Raw genomic sequence first — 20,028 nt, 5'->3', positions numbered from 1 at the left:
GTGTCTTTATTCATGTCTTACCCCTAGGTTCTTCATGACACTTTTTAAAAAAATTCCATATATATGCATTAGCATATGGTATTTGTCTTTCTCTTTCTGACTTACTTCACTCTGTATGACAGACTCTAGGTCTATCCACCTCATTACAAACAGCTCAATTTCGTTTCTTTTTATGGCTGAGTAATATTCCATTCTATATATGTGCCACGTCTTCTTTATCCATTCATCCAATGATGGACACTTAGGTTGTTTCCATCTCTGGGCTATTGTAAATAGAGCTGCAATGACCATTCTGGTGCATGACTCTTTTTGAATTATGGTTTTCTCAGGGTATATGCCCAGGAGTGGGATTGCTGGGTCATATCGTAGTTCTATTTGTAGTTTTTTAAGGAACCTCCATACTGTTCTCCACAGTGGCTGTATCAATTTACATTCCCACCAACAGTGCAAGAGGGTTCCCTTTTCTCCACACCCTCTCCAGCATTTATTGTTTCTAGATGTTTTGATGATGGCCATTCTGACTGGTGTGAGATGATATCTCATTGTAGTTTTGATTTGCATTTCTCTAATGATTAATGATGTTAAGCATTCGTTCATGTGTTTGTTGGTAGTCTGTACATCTTCTTTGGAGAAATGTCTATTTAGGTCTTCTGCCCATTTTTGGATTGGATTGTTTGTTTTTTTGTTACTGAGCTGCATGAGCTGCTTATAAATTTTGGAGATTAATCCTTTATCAGTTGCTTCATTTGCAAATATTTTCTCGCATTCTGAGGGTTGTCTTTGGTCTTGTTTATGGTTTCCTTTGCTGTGCAAAAGCTTTGAAGTTTCATTAGGTCCCATTTGTTTATTTTTGATTTTCTTTCCATTTCTGTAGGAGGTGGTTCAAAAAGGATCTTGCTGTGATTTATGTCATAGAGTGTTCTGCCTATGTTTTCCTCTAAGAGTTTGATAGAGGAATGGCCTTACATTTAGGTCTTTAATCCACTTTGGGCTTATTTTTGTGTATGGTGTTAGGGAGTGATCTAATCTCATACTTTTACATGTAGCTGTCCAGCTTTCCCAGCACCACTTATTGAAGAGCCTGTCCTTTCTCCACTGTACATTCCTGCCTCCTTTATCAAAGATAAGGTGACCATATGTGCATGGGTTTATCTCTGGGCTTTCTATCCTGTTCCATTGATCTATCTTTCTGTTTTTGTGCCAGTACCATACTGTCTTGATTACTGTAGCTTTGTAGTATAGTCTGAAGTCAGGGAGCCTGATTCCTCCAGCTCCGTTTTTCGTTCTCAAGATTGCTTTGGCTATTTGGGGTCTTTTGTGTTTCCATACAAATTGTGAAATTTTTTGTTCTAGTTCTGTGAAAAATCCCAGTCGTAGTTTGATAGGGATTGCACTGAATCTGTAGATTGCTTTGGGTAGTAGAGTCATTTTCACAATGTTGATTCTTCCAATCCAAGAACATGGCATATCTCTCCATCTATTTGTATCATCTTTAATTTCTTTCATCAGTATCTTATAATTTTCTGCATACCGGTCTTTTATCTCCTTAGGTAGGTTTATTCCTAGATATTTTATTCTGTTTGTTGCAATGGTAAATGGAAGTGTTTTCTTGATTTCACTTTCAGATTTTTCATCATTACTGTATAAGAATACCAGAGATTTCTGTGCATTAATTTTGTATCCTTCTACTTTACCAAATTCATTGATTAGCTCTAGTAGTTTTCTGGTAGCATCTTTAGGATTCTCTATGTATAGTATTATGTCATCTGCAAACAGTGACAGCTTTACTTCTTCTTTTCTGATTTGGATTCCTTTTATTTCCTTTTCTTCTCTGATTGCTGTGGCTAAAACTTCCAAAACTATGTTGAATAAGAGTGGTGAGAGTGGGCAACCTTGTCTTGTTCCTGGTCTTAGTGGAAATGCTTTCAGTTTTTCACCATTGAGGACGATGTTGGCTATGGGTTTGTCATATATGGCCTTTATTATGTTGAGGAAAGTTCCCTCTATGCCTACTTTCTGCAGGGTTTTTATCATAAATCGGTGTTGAATTCTGTCGAAAGCTTTCTCTGCAACTATTGAGATGATCATATGGTTTTTCTCCTTCAATTTGTTAATATGGTGTATCACGTTGATTTATTTGCATATATTGAAGGATCCTTGCATTCCTGGAATAAACCCCACTTGATCATGATGTATGATCCGTTTAATGTGCTGTTGGATTCTGTTTGCTAGTATTTTGTTGAGGATTTTTGCATCTATGTTCATCAGTGATATTGGCCTATAGTTTTCTATCTTTGTGACATCCTTGTCTGGTTTTGGTATCAGGGTGATGGTGGCCTCGTAGGATGAGTTTGGGAGTGTTCCTCCCTCTGCTATATTTTGGAAGAGTTTGAGAAGGATGGGTGTTAGCTCTTCTCTAAATGTTTGATAGAATTCACCTGTGAAGCCATCTGGTCCTGGGGTTTTGTTTGTTGGAAGATTTTTAATCACAGTTTCAATTTCAGTGCTTGTGATTGGTCTGTTCATATTTTCTATTTCTTCCTGATTCAGTCTTGGCAGGTTGTGCAGTTCTAAGAATTTGTCCATTTCTTCCAGGTTGTCCATTTTATTGGCATAGAGTTGCTTGTAGTAATCTCTCATGACCTTTTGTATTTCTGTAGTGTCAGTTGTTACTTCTCCTTTTTCATTTCTAATTCTATTGATTTGAGTCTTCTCCCTTTATTTCTTGATGAGTCTGGCTAATGGTTTATCAATTTTGTTTGTCTTCTCAAAGAACCAGCTTTTGGTTTTATTGATCTTTGCTATCATTTCCTTCATTTCTTTTTCATTTATTTCTGATCTGATTTTTATGATTTCTTTCCTTCTGCTAACTTTGGGATTTTTTTGTTCTTCTTTCTCTAATTGCTTTAGGTGCAAGGTTAGGTTGTTTATTCGAGATGTTTCCTGTTTCTTAAGGTGGGATTGTATTGCTATAAACTTCCCTCTTAGAACTGCTTTTGCTGCATCCCATAGATTTTGCATCATCGTTTCTCCATTGTCATTTGTTTCTAGGTATTTTTTTATTTCCTCTTTGATTTCTTCAGTGATCACTTCGTTATTAAGTAGTGTATTGTTTAGCCTCCATGTGTTTGTATTTTTTACAGATCTTTTCCTGTAATTGATATCTAGTCTCATAGTGTTGTGGTCGGAAAAGATACTTGATACAATTTCAATTTTCTTAAATTTACCAAGGCTTGATTTGTGACCCAAGATATGATCTATCCTGGAGAATGTTCCATGAGCACTTGAGAAAAATATGTATTCTGTTGTTTTTGGATGGATGTCCTATAAATATCAATTAAGTCCATCTTGTTTAATGTATCATTTAAAGCTTGTGTTTCCTTATTTATTTTCATTTTGGATGATCTGTCCATTGGTGAAAGTGGGGTGTTAAAGTCTCCTAGTATGAATGTGTTACTGTCGATTTCCCCTTTTATGGCTGTTAGTATTTGCCTTATGTGTTGAGGTGCTCCTATGTTGGGTGCATAAATATTTACAATTGTTATATCTTCTTCTTGGATTGATCCGTTGATCATTATGTAGTGTCCTTCTTGTCTCTTCTAATAGTCTTTATTTTAAAGTCTATTTTGTCTGATATGAGAATTGCTACTCCAGCTTTCTTTTGGTTTATATTTGCATGAAATATCTTTTTCCATCCCCTTACTTTCAGTCTGTATGTGTCTCTAGGTCTGAAGTGGGTCTCTTGTAGACAGCAAATATATGGGTATTGTTTTTGTATCCATTCAGCCAATCTGTGTCTTTTGGTGGGAGCATTTAGTCCATTTACATTTAAAGTAATTATTGATATGTATGTTCCTATTCCCATTTTCTTTCTTTTTTTTTTTTCTTTCCTGGTATGTGGGCCTCCCACTGTTGTGGCCTCTCCCGTTGTGGAGCACAGGCTCCGGACGTGCAGGCTCAGTGGCCATGGCTCACTGGCCCAGCCGCTCCGCGGCATGTGGGATCTTCCCAGACCAGGGCATGAACCCGCGTCCCCTGCATTGGCAGGCGGACTCTCAACCACTGCGCCACCTGGGAAGCCCCCCATTTTCTTAATTGTTTTGGGTTCGTTATTGTAGGTCTTTTCCTTCTCTTGTGTTTCTTGCCTAGAGAAGTTCCTTTAGCAGTTGTTGTAAACCTGGTTTGGTGGTGCTGAACTCTCTCAGCTTTTGCTTGTCTGTAAAGGTTTTAATTTCTCCATCAAATCTGAATGAGATCCTTGCTGGGTAGAGTAATCTTGGTTGCAGGTTTTTCTCCTTTGTCACTTTAAATATGTCCTGCCAGTCCCTTCTGGCTTGCAGAGTTTCTGCTGAAAGATCAGCTTTTAACCTTATGGGGATTCCCTTGTGTGTTATTTGTTGTTTTTCCCTTGCTGCTTTTAATACGTTTTCTTTGTATTTAATTTTTGACAGTTTGATTAATATGTATCTTGGTGCATTTCTCCTTGGATTTATCCTGTATGGGACTTTCTGTGCTTCCTGGACTTGATTAACTATTTCCTTTTCCATATTAGGGAAGTTTTCATCTATAATCTCTTCAAATATTTTCTCAGTCCCTTTCTTTTTCTCTTCTTCTTCTGGAATCCCTATAATTTAAATGTTGGTGCATTTAATGTTGTCCCAGAGGTCTCTGAGACTTTCCCAGTTCTTTTCATTCTTTTTTCTTTATTCTGCTCTGCAGTAGTTATTTCCACTATTTTATCTTCCAGGTCACTTATCCATTCTTCTGCCTCAGTTATTCTGCTATTGATCCCATCTAGAGTATTTTTAATTTCATTTATTGTGCTGTTCATAATTGTTTGTTTCATCTTTAGTTCTTCTAGGTCCTTGTTAAATGTTTCTTGCATTTTGTCTATTCTATTTTCAAGATTTTGGATTGTCTTTACTATCATTATTCTGAATTCTTTTTCAGGTAGACTGCCTATTTCCTCTTCATTTGTTAGGTCTGGTGGGGTTTATCTTGCTCCTTCATCTGCTGTGTGTTTTTCTGTATTCTCAGTTTGCTTATCTTATTGTGTTTGTGGTCTCCTTTTTGCAGGCTGCAGGTTCGTAGTTCCCATTGTTTTTGGTGTCTGTCCCCAGTGGCTAAGGTTAGTTCAGTGGATTGTGTAGGCTTCCTGGTGGAGGGGACTAGTGCCTGTGTTCTGGTGGATGAGGCTGGATCTTGTGTTTCTGGTGGGCAGGTCCACGTCTGGTGGTGTGTTTTGGGGTGTCTGGGGACTTATTATGATTTTAGGCAGCCTCTCTGCTAATAGGTGGGGTTGTGTTCCTATCTTGCTAGTTGTTTGGCATACGATGTCCAGCACTGTAGCTTGCTGGTCGTTGAGTGAAGCTGGGTGCTGGTGTTGAGATGGAGATCTCTGGGAGATTTTCGCCATTTGATATTATGTGGAGCTGGGAGGTCTCTTGTGGACCAGTGTCCTGAAGTTGGCTCTCCCACCTCAGAGGCACAGCACTGACTCCTGGCTGCAGCACCAAGAGCCTTTCATCCACATGGTTCAGAATAAAAGGGAGAAAAAGTAGAAAGAAAGAATTAGTAGAAGTAGAAAGAAAGAAAGAAAGAAAGAAGGGAGGGAGGGAGGAAGGAAGGAGGGAAGGAAGGAAAAAAAGAAAGAAGGGAGATAAAATAAAGTAAGATATAATATAATAAAGGTATTAAAATAAAAAAATATTAAGAGAAAAAAAAGGACGGATAGAACCCTAGGACAAATGGTGGAAGCAAAGCTATACAGACAAAATCTCACACAGAAGCATACACATACACACTCACAAAAAAAGGAAAAGGGGAAAAAAATCATAAATCTTGCTCTCAAAGTCCACCTCCTCAATTTGGGATGATTCGTTGTCTAAATGAGGGAAGGAAGGAAAGAAAGAAAGAAAGAAAGAAAGAAAGAAAGAAAGAAAGAAAGAAAGGAGATAAAGTTAAATAAAATAAAGTTTTTACAATAAAAAATAATTATTAAGAAAAAAAATTAAAAAAAAAAATAACAGACAGAACCCTAGGACAAATGGTGGAAGCAAAGCTATACAGACAAAATCTCACACAGAAGCATACACATACACACTCACAAAAAGAGTAAAAGGGGAAAAAAATCATAGATCTTGTTCTCAAAGCCCACCTCCTTAATTTGGGATGATTCTTTATTCATGTATTCCACAGATGCAGGGTACATCAAGTTGATTGTGGAGCTTTAATCCGCTGCTTCTGAGGCTAATGGCAGAGATTTCCCTTTCTCTTCTTTGTTCTCACAGCTCCCAGGGTCTCAGCTTTGGATTTGGCCCCACCTCTGCGTGTAGGTCGCCAGAGGGCGTCTGTTCTTCGCTCAGACAGGACGGGGTTAAAGGAGCCGCTGATTCGAGGGCTCCGGCTCACTCAGGCGGGCGGGAGGGAGGGGCACGTAGGGCGGGGCAAGCCTGCACGAGGCGCGCCGTGCGTTCTTCCGGGGGCGTTGACCCTGGATCCCGGGACCCTGGCAGTGGCGGGCTGCACAGGCTCCCCGGAAGGGGGGTGTGGATAGTGACCTGTGCTCTCATACAGGCTTCTTGGTGGCGGCAGCAGCAGCCTTCGCGTCTCCTGCCAGTCTCTGGGGTCCGCGCTTTTAGCCGCGGCTCGCGCCCGTCTCTGGAGGTCCTTTAAGCAGCGCTCTTAATCCCCTCTCCTCGCGCACCAGGAAACAAAGAGGGAAGAAAAAGTCTCTTGCCTCTTCGGCAGGTCCAGACTTTTCCCCGGACTCCCTCCCGGCTATCCGTGGCGCACTAACCCCCTGCAGGCTGTGTTCACGCCGCCAACCCCAGTCCTCTCCCGGCGCTCTGACCGAAGCCCGAGCCTCAACTCCCAGCCCCGCCCGCCCCGGCGGGTGAGCAGACAAACCTCTTGGCCTGGTGAGTGCCGGTCGGCCCTGATCCTCTGTGCGGGAATCTCACCGCTTTTCCCTCCGCACCTCTGTTGCTGCGCTCTCCTCCGCGGCTCCGAAGCCTTCCCCCTCCGCCACCCGCAGTCTCCGCCCGCGAAGGGGCTCCCTAGTGTGTGGAAGCTTTTCCTCCTTCACAGCTCCCTCCCACTGGTGCAGGTCCCGTCCCTATCCTTTTGTCTCTGTTTATTCTTTTTTCTTTTTACCTACCCAGGTACGTGGGGGGTATCTTGCCTTTTGGGAGGTCTCAGGTCTTCTGCCTGCGTTCAGTAGGTGTTCTGTAGGAGTTGTTCCACGTGTAGATGTATTTCTGGTGTATCTGTGGGGAGGAAGGTGATCTCCGCGTCTTACTCTTCCGCCATCTTCCCGGAAGCCTCTGAAGGCCTCTGTTGAGTGGTGGTTTCGGGCTAATGAAAGTGAGCCCAGGGCGCTCACTGACTGCGGGAACTGCTCAGATGCAGACATTAATAGGTTTAAGGGAGATGGGGTAGGGAAGTTCAAGGACAATACGTCTGTAATAGATCATTAAATCTTGAGTCTCTCTTAGCCCTAAACTTTGGCGGTCAGTCTCTTGTACATTGTGCTCTCCCATGAACAAGCCTGTTGAAACCTTTGGAAGACATAGGACAGTGGGCTAGCAGGCTCATTTCCCATGTTCCCAGTGCTCTTAGGGGTTTGGGATGAGCACAGCTGGCTCAGGTCTCGGGAGAGTGCAGAGCTCTATGACACACTGACAGCAATGACAGCAAATGAAAGATGTGAGTCACTTTTTTTTGCCATCGATTGATACAACATGATTTGGGTTTTTTTTTTGCCAGATTTCACAACTTTATATTTTAGATTTACTCAGCATCTTATTTCTGAACGTCTTTGATGAGACTCAAGCTCTTAGGAAATTTATTCATCAGTCTATTTCATAAAAATGACAATAGCAACAGCAATGCCTAGCGTTCTTAGATCACTTGCTGGGTGTATTGCATGTGTTATTTCATTTAATTATCCAACAGTCCTGTGAAAAAGGTATTATTATTATCATCTTCATTTTACAAATGGAGAAAGTGAGGCTTGGAGGGGTTAGGTCGTGTTTGGGGTCACACAGCAAGTACATGCTGGAGCTGATAGGAACCCAAGCAGTCTGGATCCGGAACCCCACTCCTTAACCATGACACTGCACTGCTGTTCTGAGAAGTGCCCTTCCTGAAGGGATGCCTTTCAAGGAGTGTTGGAAGGACATCATGGTGGGGAGTTTCATGATGTGCCACCCAAGGAGGTCTCCATGTGAAGGATTAGGGAGAGGGCTTGTCCCTCTGAGTGAGGGTTTTGGAGCCCTTTCCTCTGTTCTCGGGTATGGGCAGATGTAACTGAGGTTGGGCCATCAGAAGAGGAGCAGCAGTTTAATTTGTTAACTGTTATACTGCCTAGATCAGGAAGGGAACACTCAGCTCTCATGAATATCATGCCTGGCAACACCTTTAGAACAAGGACAGACTCCCAGAGACTGACTGGGGGCTGCTAGAGCCCGTGAATATCTGAGAGTGGGAAGTTCTGAAGTGGCCTTCTCCCCAGCAGAGGGGCTGGTGCCTTTGAGAGGGGACACCTGCCTGCAGGGGGGCCGTGCAGGCCTGGCAGCAGCTGATCAGACAGAGCAGCCCCGTTGCTGACCCTGCCTCTTCCACAGCCGGGGGCCTGGGGATGCTCACACCGGGGCTGCAGACTTCCTGGTGTGCACTTTTGCTAATCTTCACGACAAGGCCTGCCAGATAAAATGCAAAATTTCCAGTGAAATTTGAATTTCAGATAAACAACGAATACCTTTTTAGAGTAAATATATCCCAAATATGGCAAGTCCCAGTTATTACTAAAAAGTTTTTTTGTTTTTCATTTGAAATGCAAACTTAACTGGGTGTCCTGTGTTTTTATTCACTAAATCTGGCAACCTTACTATTTACAATAGGCAAGACATGGAAGCAACCTTAATGTCCATCAACAGAAAATGGATAAAGAAGATGTGATATATATATATATATATATATATATATATATATATATACATATACTACTCAGTCATAAAAAAGGGTGAAATAATGCCATTTGCAGCAACATTGATAGACCTAGAGATTATCATACTAAGTGTAGTAAGTCAGAAAAAGACAAATATCATGTGATATCACTTAAATGTGGAATCTAAAAAATGACAAAAGTAAACTTATTTATGAAAGAGAAACAGATTCACAGACATAAAAAACAAATTTGTGGTTACCAAAGGGGAAAGGGGTTGGGGGAGGGATAAATTAGGAGTTGGGATTAGCAGATACAAACCACTATATATAAAATAGATAAACAACAAGGTCATACTGTATAGCACAGGGAACTATATTCAGTACACTGTAATAATGCATAATGGAAAAGAATATGAAAAAGTATATATATATATATATATATATATATATATATATATAAAACTGAATCACTGTTGCATACCAGAAACTAACACAACACTGTAAATCAACTATACTTTGATAAAAAAAATTTAAAACAAATTCGGCAAACGTATCCATGCCGTTGGTGAGTTTTTAAGTGGACAAAGTTATATTCCTTTGTCCACAAATATTTGTTGGTTGTCAATTACATGGCAGACACAGTCCTAGGGACTGGGACAGATCAGTGAACAGATAAGCAAGGCCCTGCCTTCATGCAGCTTACATGATGGTGTATGTGTATGTGTATATGGGGTGAGAAGGGAAAGACAAATAATAAACATGTGGAAACCTGATGATGACAAATAGTGATGTGAGGGAAAATAAGAGGTGGAATCGAGGGTGACTCTGGGTACCCAGGTGAGTGACTGATTTACTTGCCAGGGAAAGCCTCTTTGAGCTGAGATTTGTGAAAACCTGGAAGCAGAGTTTCAGGGACCTAGAAGAGGGAGGCAGGTAGAGGAGCAGAGGAAGGCCACAGCTGCTGAAGGGGAGTGACAGAGGCGGGAGAGGACGTGCAGGGAGATTGGACAGAGGGCAGAGATCCCACCATGTGCAGTGGGTCACAGGCCCAGGAAGGGAGGCCCTGCTGGCATCATGATATTTACATTTTATAAAGACCTGCAGAGGAGATGGTCCAGGGGCAAGGGCAGAAGCAAGGGGACCTGACAAGGGGCGTTATTGCCGTAGTCCTGACAAGAGATGGTGGTGTTGGTGGGAGGTGGTGGGAGTGGTGGTGGAGAGAAGTGGATACACTGGAGCCACACTTCATGGTGCAACTGACAGGCCTTCCTGACGAATTGGAGGTGAGGGACCAGGGAAACAAAGGAACTCCAGAAGTACTCCTAGAAACACTCCTAGGTTTGGGGGAGCCAGTTGGTCTTCTGTTTTTTAGGGCAGTGCTTCCCAGCAGTTGTCATGTCTTGGCTTACCCAGAAGACAATATTTGTATTGAAATGTAGCCGGGAGGGGCTGGCCTCAGGGGCTCCAGCCACCCCAGGTCCCAGTGTCCACTGTGAGCACTGTCTCAGAGAACCTGTAACCCACTCACGGCAGTTCACCCACTGGGAAGGTCTGCTTCCGGGGGGCAGAAGTTTCCAGCTGGAGCCAAGTGTGTGCTGCAGAGGGAGAGATGGAAATCAAGCTGTGGGAAGTGTAGTGAGCGTTCTCAGGACCACAGCACTCCCTCAAGCATGAGAAATAGAAGAGTTCAATATTTTGTAGTAACTGTCAGTGGAGTGCAACATTTAAAAATTGTATTAAAAAACCCCAAAAAACATAACAACAACAAAAATAAAAGAGTTCTAGAATTCAGGGCTAGGGCAGATTTTAGAAATGACCTCATCCAACCCTCTCCTTTTTCTTTTTACACAAATATGTAAGACTAGGTTAAGGTCCCCATTCATTTATCCCATGTATAGAGTACTCCAGGTGTGTGCAGCTGTGCTAGTGCTGTGTGACAGTGCTACTCAAAGTGCGATCCTGGACTGGTACCCGGTCTGTGACCAGAGGATGCGGAAATGGAGGATAAGCCACTTTTAGGGCAATTTGATATCGAAGTATGTGATCATTGGACTTGCAGTCTCTCTTTCTTTTTTAAAAACTAATTCATTTTCATTGTGTTTTACAAAAAGATTAGTACAGGATGGATTGAGGACCACAAAAACAATAACAACTTTTCCTGGGTTGGAAGCATGCGCCCCAGAGAATTACAGCTAATTCAGTCACGTGACCGTCAGGGCTGCCCTGCTCCCCTCACTTCCCTCCCATCTCCTTCCCTTCAGAAGCACTGAGACGGTCTCAGAGATTTAAGGAGCCCAGTTTTATTCTATATCCTCCTCCCTGATATGAAAAGAAGATGATTCTTCTTGTGGGCTTCAGCCTTTTGTTTTTCTGTTAAGTACACTCATTGTTATGTCCTGCTCGTTCTATCACCCGTTTCCCTTTTTCTTACTTTCGAAGGCTTGGGCTCTTTCTCATTCACACTGGATTTTCCAGTTATTTTCTGCCTTTAATTTTCATCTCTGTGTCTTTCCCCTGCCTCTGCCCATTGGGTTCCCTCCGGATGGGCCTGTGCTGGACCCAGTGCCTGCGGAGTGTAAGACTTCACTGTTTGCTTATTTTTTTCTCTTCACAGACAAGGACGTGCTGTGTAACCAAGTGACCCAGATCTCCCAGGAGCAGATAGTGGTGAGTGGCAGTGAGGTGACACTACAATGCATTTTCCAAACCACATACTTAGATCCAGACTTATACTGGTACCAAATAAGACCAGATCGTTCCTTCTAGTTTGTCCTGCACAGGAATAACATTAAATCCCATGATGCAGCTCTTGCTCGGGGTAGATTTTCCGTGCAGCACAGCCTGACCCACAAAACCTTCCACTTGGTGATCTCCTCAGTGAGGCCTGAAGACGGTGCCACTTACTACTGTGGCTTGCGCTCCCACGGTGTTGCAGGTGTCCAGGAAGTCTGCGCACAAACCCCTGGGCACAGCCTGGCAGAGCTGCCTCTCTGGACAGCTCATGTCCTTGGACACAGCATCCTTCTTCCCTGTCATTCTGTGGTCCAGTCTGGCCTTTAGAGGTGCCCTAACATGTCTTCCAGATAAGAAAAGGCCTGGTCACATCCAGGGGAGCACCCTGGCTTCCGATGGAGCAGACATCTCCCCACTTCTGACACAGAGGGCCCTGGCTGCCCGAGTGCCCGTGGTGGGGAAGGGAGACTGCACGTCTGAGAGACTCTGGTGCCCAGGTCGTGCCTGATACAGAGCAGGGCTTGACAAGGATGTGCTGCATGCACTGGGAGCGTATCAGGACGGGGCTGGTTAAGGGCCAACTTCAGGAGAGCCTTTTGGAAGTGTCTTTATTTTAGTCTCCATCATTCATCCATTGCTGTGAATTGGCCTGTTTCCTTTTAAGACTCAAATTGGACACAAAGTTACTTACTTTAAAAAATTTCCCTGGTTTACCTTTCATTTGCATCTTCTTGTACAGCCACCTTATTTCTCCTGGATTCTCTTTGGCACCTCCATTTTACTTACTGGGTTTGGAGAACATTTTTCTTTCACTGAAGAGCACTGAGATATTCCCAGAAAGCTGTCTGTGAACACCAGAATCCCAGCTTCAAAGGCCCTGAGTTTGGAGCTCAGTGGTATCCCCAGGGGAGAGAATTACCTCCAGGGGAAACCAACAATGTGATGTCAAAAATAGATATACCCTCGGCCCTGGGATTCCATCCCTCCTTCCTCTACTTCTGTGGGTGTCTCTTCCTTAAAACAACTATTAGAGTTATTAGATGTAATCTTAGAAACAGTAGAAGCCTTAGACGGTATTTTATAGGGAAAGCACTGAAGCCCAGAGAAGTGAGGGACATTTGGAAGGTCGCTGATCTGGTTAATGACAGAGCCAGGGGTGTGGGGCTGCACTTCTGGGGGCTCCCTTGCAGCTGCACCCTAGGAGGTTGTATCAGTAGGTGGCTTGGGCAGCAGTATATCTGGGCTTCAACACAGGCAGGTGGAAAGCAGTCGCTATAGAGAGGGATGGAAAAGACACGCGTGAGGGAGCCAAAGGATCAGGCCAAATGACTCAGCCTCCGGGGCTTCTGTTCTGCCACCTACTGAGCGTGTGTACTAATCTCCTGGAGACTCCTTTGGGGTCACATGAGATTCTACACGTGAAAGCTCTGGAAAACTATAATCCACGATAGCATGGTTTCCACACCAGAAGGCAGCCGCAATCCCCTATGGCTCCTGCCTTAAATCTTTTCAGGAGCATCCTTTTGGTGGAAGAAATTCGTGGTTCTTTAAAATACTAGGATGCCTTTCGCTGATGATCAAAGTAGGCCAGAGGGTGGCTCATTCATATGCTATGTATAGGACTATCCTGAAGTTCAGCCCAGCTGAACTTCAAAACAAGCCCTCTTCCCTGTCTCAGGGACGTGCTGTGCTCTTGTAGAAGGAACTTGGGGCTGGCACTCCTGATAACTTTGTTCTGCTCCCAGAAATATCGCTGCCTCTCTGAATAACCTTGAACAAGGTACATACCTTTTCTGGGGGACATATTTTTTTCCATCTGAAAAATGAGGATGTGTTGTTTTGTTCTTAGCAACTTCAGAGATACATTCTTAAGAATGGCCCAAGGTAACAGATGGGAATGTTTTGGAAACAGGCATTCTTGATGCACATGAGGTGAAGATGTGTGGAATCTTTTAATAGTTTTCCCCTGGATGGACCTGGCTTATCCATCTAGATTGTCCCAAACTCATTGACTCAGAATGCCACTGCCTCCTTTCTTTGGTTTGGGTTGTGAGGACGTGACATGGGAGTCTGCAGATGGCAAAGATGGGGCAGTTGTGGATGAACGTTGCTCTTTCACTTGTAACCTCATGAGCCCCCGCCTGACAGCCCACATAGGTGCTGAGGAACCCACAGTGCTCGGTTGCTAGACTTTTGCTACCTGGGTTTGTGCACCCGGAAAAAGCTGGCCTTGCTGAGGTGGGAGGAGCAGAGCTCAGAGGCCACACCAGGGACGCTGATGTTGGAGTAGCAGGAAACCCAGGGGTGGGTCCCCGAGGCAGGAGCCTGCAGGCTGGGGGCCCAGGAAGCTGTGGTGTGACCTATAAACTCAGTGTGGTTTTTGTCTGACTACCAGTGAATTCACAGCTCCCCTTACCCCCTGCGATGGTCCGCAATGAGGAAAGCCAGAAGCAAGGCACACACAATGCACTTTAATACATGCAATAGAGACAAAGAAGAATGGCAGAAAACCATCAATACCAAAGGTCCAGTGCCTTCAAACTTCCTGGGCATGGATGGGCAGGCAGGGGGTCATGAAGACACTGTTCTTACAGGGGAAATCTCGGGGTCTCATTCCTGTCCCTCCCTCCCAGAACACTTGCACAATGAGTTGCTTGAAAGCAAGACCCACGTCTTACGTATTTTTGCACCCTCAGTACAGTGCCTAGAACTTGGAGTAATTCATGTTCGTTAAATCAATTAATAGAGAGAAACCCATTTCCTCTGCATTTTACTCTGATCTCTGCTAATAACTCTGAGAGTATTTAGATGAGATTGGAGAAACCCCATTGCCTGGGCAGAGAGTGTTAGGAAGTCAAATGTAGTTTTGTTTGTCAAATACTAGGAAAAGCAGAAAGTGCCTTTGTGGATGAGAACGCTAGTTTGGGGCAAACCTAGTGCTGGGTTGAGCAGAGCCTTTTATGTTTCGGAAGAAGCCCAGGATCTATTTTCCTCTTGGAGAATGGAGCTAGGAACCCGATGGCTCCTGCTTTCTACTTCTGGAGGCAAAGAAAGTCAAAGGAACAAAACACCATTTTCAAAGTGTGTCAGTTGTAGGAAAAAAAATGTGTTCTATATACCTTCATATCTCTATATCCTTTTATAAAGCAACATGTAAAACAGTTGGGACCATAAGCCCCCACTCTCCAGGACTTCTGTCTTTCATCAGGCTGAAGGATAAGCTGGGTTTGTTGCCTTTAAAGGAAAACTGGTTTGGGAAACAGCCATTTAAGCAAGGCTGGGACAGGTCAACTTAAACCACCAGGAAGTTGAAAGCCTAGGAGATAGCACCTCTGTAGGCTTTTGATTTCTTTTAGGGCGTGTAGCCTTCTCATGCCGGTCAGCCTGCAAGTGAAGGAAAATTGTCAGGGTTATAGAATCATAGACTGTCAGTGCTGGAAGGAATCATAGCAGTCATGCAGTCCTGGGGATGGCCAGTACTTGCTGTGGTTGTACTGTTGCAGACATCACTAATATATCCTGGCACATTTCCCTTCTACACATGGTGATAGTTCAGCTAGTCACTATCAGTTTATCTATGTTGGCACAAGTCATAAAACCCATCTGCTCTCCTTTAGTTCTTCTTCGCTCCTTTGTTTTACAGATGTGATAACCCAGGCCCAGAGAGGTGAAGCAACCTGGCCTAGGTAACATAGTGAGTTAGTGACATAGGCAAACCTAAGCCCCGGGTCAAATTTCATGTCTAAGATAACCAGAAGAAGCAATGCAAGTAAAAGGCAAATAATTCACATCTCATCCTCAACTTTGCATGCATCCTGAGTGGCTAGTAGTAAGCTGTTCACTAAGGATGGGAGCATAGGTTCATCCCAGAGATAGGCTGGTCTACACATCGAGTCCTATGATTAAGGATCGAGAGCTGACATCCCCTTTGTCTGGGCAAAGATAAGTTCTGCTCCCCCTGAATATTCTTCAAGTGAAGCTTTACTGACGGCCTTGCAAAAAGCCCATGGTCCTTTGGCCATATAAACAAAATTAGCAGTAAAGAAAAAGATTTCTCCTGTTTAGGTCCAATTTTTTTAGCTCCTGAGTTTGAGGTGAGGATTATTGGCTGGTATTATATTATATTACATGAATTTTGAGTCTGGCTTGAAATAAAAGGCTAACAGGAGATGGGGTGTTATGCTGAGTATCTGAAAAGGTCCACCTTAGTAAATCATAATATGTCTCTATGTGTTTTTCCTTTCTCAATGCTTCTTACCATTCCTAAACTCCTTTCCTCCATGTGCAGCATAGTTTGGGTGGAGGTAGGAATAAGAAGCAGCTAGTTCTTACCTTAAAAGAAAAATAACTTGGCAGTCAAGAGAAAATTGATGGCAACACTCTTGGCAAACAGCATTCGGAGCCCCAGCACTGCAAGGGACATCATGTTCACCTTCCCGGCTTGCACTGCAATTGAATGAGAATGAAGATGGTGGCTTCAGCAAGAGACTAAATTTCCTTCCAGAAATTGGACCCACAGCACCGAAACCAGCCTGCCCTGAATCACCATCATTCTTCCTGGTCTGAAGCCCAGCTTGGTGCCAGATAGCCTTCAGAGACCTAAGGCTTCTATTCACATCCAGTAAGGCAAGCTTTGGAAAAACCCATGCTTGCAGCAGGCAAACTCTGCTTAGAGAGTCAGAGGGAATCAACTGGGCTCAGGTATGGTTTTTGTTTTCTTTTGAAATAGAATGATTTTGGGCCCCATCTGACAATGACAGAGTTTGCTTTAACCTCAATTCTGAAGTTGGCCCTTTGGTTTCAACTAACCTTGGGGCTCATAGCAGGTCTCTGGAGTTTGAGTTTGATTGATGTTTTCAGGTTCCTTTGGCTTTGGATTTTCTGGAACAAACAGCACTGGTCAGGGTTACAATGATAACCGAGAGGCTTAAGGTATTTCAGGTTTTACAACTGGATTTCAGGTTTTACTTACTTAGACTTTAAGTAAGTAAACTAAGGACCAGAGAAGTGACTTGGTTAAGGTCCTATAGCTATTTGCACAGTCAACATACTTCCTGTCCTGAGACTTTTTTCCATTGTACCATGAGGCCCACATGCAGGTATGCCTCTAATTTGTAAGAACAACTAGAATAATTAACACCATGATAAGCTGGACTGCCCTTTGTTATGGCATTCACACTAGATTAGACCTCACATGAATTTTCAACCCTAGAGTCTTTAGGATGAAGGAGACAGGGGATGGTGAAGAGGAGAGATGGGGATGAAATAAGATGTGCTTTATCTTAGATTCCAGTGCAGAGATGCAGAGAGTTTAATTCCTAGTCAATGATGGGAATTAGCCTAAGTCTTGAGTCTGAGCCTAAGTCTTGTTTCCAGCATGACGCCATGTTGAGAGTGATCTGTCAAGAGTTTACAACTCTAACTTCTCTTTCCCTTGACTTTTCTTCCCCACAATCACAGCCCCTTCAGGCCAGATAGGACCTACCTGAAGTATTTTTCTTTGGTTTGAAGTCAGTAGAGCGCCAGGTTTGTTTGTTATGTTGAACTGAACATGTCACTGAATCTGGATCTCCATACTGACCAAGCTTGACGGCACTGTACCTCCCACCGGGAGAGATGACAATAGCAGGGTCATATTCTCTTATTATCTTGGATGATTCCAGACTTATAGTTACATCTTTGGGGTAGAACTCCTTCACCAGACAAGTGACATACGTCCCATTTTTCATGACAAAAACGGATGGGTTGGCAACAGCCTGAATTTCTGCAAATATAATCAATTTATTTTGTGAGATGATTATCCATGTGTGGGAGTTAAACCATGATGTTTTCCTCAATTCCTCTGGGGCCAAACACTACAATCCAGACTTTCCTGCATCCTGTTAGTGACCTGAGCTTGTTAGCACCTCTATGAAAGGATGGCTAAGAGAAGTAGACATGAAATGCAGCAGTTTGACTTCTAGTTAGGAGCTGCTAAGAGATATATGGCTGGGAACAGAGATAGAAAATGACAAATACAAAGAAGTGTATTTTGAGTCTTTTGAGTTTCAAATATTTATGTTTTATTAAACAATCCTCTGGACAATCCAGTTAGGCTGAAAATCTCTCTGAATCAGTTGGTTTATTTTAAATGCATGAGCCCTTGGAATGAGATCAGGGCAAGGTCTGAGAAGGACTATATAACTGGTTCCAACACTCTGCGGATGGAGGTGTTTGTGTCACTTCAGGGTGTCATCCCCATTTTTTGGACTGGAAGGGATCTGCTAAAGTTAAGTGGTCCATCTCTCTGCCTTCAGGTGAATTCTTATGTAAGGGACCACCCTACAGTTTCTTTTGAGTCTTTAATCAGAGAATTACAGCTATCATTCTCAGAAGTCCTCAGGAACATAAAACTAGTTTAAGCCCATTTCTTCTTGTTTTGTTCTAAGTGGAGCTGTGGAACACTGGTTACAATAATTGGGTCTCCTCCTGGCCTTCTCTCCTTTCATGCCTCATTATCTGCTACTCTGTATATGCATCTTTTTCTTTCCTTAAAACCAGAGTGGGGTTGGGGATTTTTCAAAGGGCTCTTCTGGAACGTGGAAGGAGATAACCTTCATTGTTTTGTTTCACGGCATAGCTGAAGCCACTGATAATAGACACCGATAACCCCAGCAGTAACGGCTTGGAAACCACACGTTCTGCTCAGTCACCTCCCTCCAGAACTGTGGCATTTCTCTCTTATGATACTGACTTTGGTGAGATGGATTCCAGTTGATTTTCTAGGGAGCTTGAAAATGAGTTATAGAGAAAGGAAACTAGTCCATTATAAAGCAAAACCAAAATAACCCTATCTCCTTCGTTACTTAAGAGTGTGACCCAATCGTAGTCTGATTTAGTTGGATAATTAAGCCTTGCTTGGGATTTAAAAACCTAATTTCAAAGGCAGTTGCTAATGATCACTTTGGGCTGGAGAGACCTGGCTTGAATAATTTGAATAATGTGATATAATCAACAAGACAGATGTCTGAAGAAGGTCATACACTCAGGATATTGTGCTCTGAATCTGTTACTCAGCATTTCAGATACAGCATAATGCATTGGTTTGGTAAAACATTTTTCTCAGATCCTCTTTCTCAATTAATGTCTATCCGTTCAAAACAATTGTTTGAAAGTAAAGTGTTTAACCCATTCTTTGGTGTCATGGTAACTAAAGAAAAGGCTATCTGACTGAATTGAACCTTTTTTAAAAAGTGGGATGCAGGGCTTCCCTGGTGGCGCAGTGGTTGAGAGTCCGCCTGCCAATGCAGGGGACACGGGTTCGTGCCCCGGTCTGGGAAGATCCCACATGCCGTGGAGTGGCTAGGCCCGTGAGCCATGGCCACTGAGCTTGCGCGTCTGGAGCCTGTGCTCCGCAACAGGAGAGGCCACAACAGTGAGAGGCCCGCATACCACAAAAAAATAAAAAATAAAAATTGGATGCATACAATATAGTTGCCCTATGTAACCTAGTCTATTTTATATTAGACCTAAACCAAAATTTGAAGTTGTATAAAATTTGCACTACATTGTAGTCTAAAATTTAAAGATGTAATCACTTATCTTTTGAGAATTTCCAGGCTTTCTCCTTGGTCCACAAACATAATTACATTTCAGCATGTATTGCAAAGTGCTATTTATTTGGGCAATTGTTATTTTATTTTCAGACTTTCTCTTTTTATGAGTACCCATCTAATGCTAAGGTTATGTGCTGGTAAACAATACAAAAAGAAGTGTATACCTTTCCTGAACAGTTTTTCTTAATTTATAAACTTAGAAGTCATCTATGTTCTAGATTCTCATAGAGTGTCTTACTGGTTCCCCAAGCATCGCAACATGGATAACAAATGTCACTCACAGTTTCAAAGGTCTCTGCCAATATGGGATTTAACTTGAACACAAATCAGGTAAGTTTGCTCTACCTGATTACTCTGACCAGGTTGACCATTTCTCTCCTAAATCTTCCAGCTGCCGGACATTTTACAGGTGGCAACAAGTCATTCACACTAGTCAGCTTAGCTAAAGGGATGCCTAGGGATGAAGCAACCACCTTGGAGAATTTGGGCCTCTGCCCCTCCTCCACCTGATGCTCCAACTATTAGTATAATTCTTCTAGATTTCTTTGTGCTTTCTGGGCTGCTCTGAAGATTTCAGAAATAAGTTTTTGTTTTTTTTAAGTAAAAATAATTACAGAGCTACTTCAGCTACTCAGCCTAATATCTTTACTGTGGCCCACTCCATCTGTACTACTCCATCTCCTAGTTATACTTTTTCATGTAATGCAAACTGGATGGCAACCCTAGTCCCAGGAGTCAATTCCTCCCTAGA

General features: G+C 43.1%; 1 long non-coding RNA gene and 1 gene segment (V, D, J or C); one reads left to right on the top strand and one right to left on the bottom strand.

The window, feature by feature from the left end:
- The window catches only part of LOC116748980, a 277,671-nt gene that overhangs the window by 79,020 nt on the left and 178,623 nt on the right, over window positions 1–20,028 (bottom strand).
- Window positions 1–20,028, top strand: part of LOC116748983 — a 58,654-nt gene that overhangs the window by 1,171 nt on the left and 37,455 nt on the right. The window contains exon 2 of the long non-coding RNA XR_004348458.1: window positions 11,564–11,616. This is a non-coding gene — a long non-coding RNA (uncharacterized LOC116748983). The remainder of the gene's footprint in view (window positions 1–11,563; window positions 11,617–20,028) is intronic.

Source organism: Phocoena sinus, chromosome 2, assembly GCF_008692025.1.
Source record: "Phocoena sinus isolate mPhoSin1 chromosome 2, mPhoSin1.pri, whole genome shotgun sequence".
Taxonomy (NCBI): domain Eukaryota; kingdom Metazoa; phylum Chordata; class Mammalia; order Artiodactyla; family Phocoenidae; genus Phocoena; species Phocoena sinus.
This window is presented reverse-complemented; position numbering and strand designations above follow the sequence as displayed.